Raw genomic sequence first — 461 nt, 5'->3', positions numbered from 1 at the left:
CTTAGCCAATTTTTCTCTTCATGTGGTAACGTATGCCAATCGCTCACAAGTCATGGGATAAGGGTACTTGTGTTCTTCCATCTTCTAAGTCCCGCACGGGGACATCGTGATCGCCCCAAGTCCGGAATAGCGCCAAGTCAAGCCCCACGGTGGCCGTGCAGGACCTGTTAGCGGCGGCCCCACTGACAGCACTAATCCGGACTTAGAAATTATATCTTTCTAATCGAACACCACACACGCAACACCACCATACCACCATCTCCTTGCAAGTACCTAAGTACCCGCAACTCCATGGTGAAGGCAATGTCACTCCATCACCAACCTCTTTGCATTGCAAGCACTTGCGTACCTACAACACTCCGAAGAAGGCAACGGCGCGCGATGCTCGACTCCACACACCTCACCACACCACACCACCGATGGCCAGCCAGCCAGCCAGCCCAGCTAAGGGCTAACCCACC

The sequence above is a fragment of the Anopheles ziemanni genome (genome assembly GCF_943734765.1).
Source record: "Anopheles ziemanni chromosome X unlocalized genomic scaffold, idAnoZiCoDA_A2_x.2 X_unloc_59, whole genome shotgun sequence".
Lineage (NCBI taxonomy): Eukaryota > Metazoa > Arthropoda > Insecta > Diptera > Culicidae > Anopheles > Anopheles ziemanni.
This window is presented reverse-complemented; position numbering follows the sequence as displayed.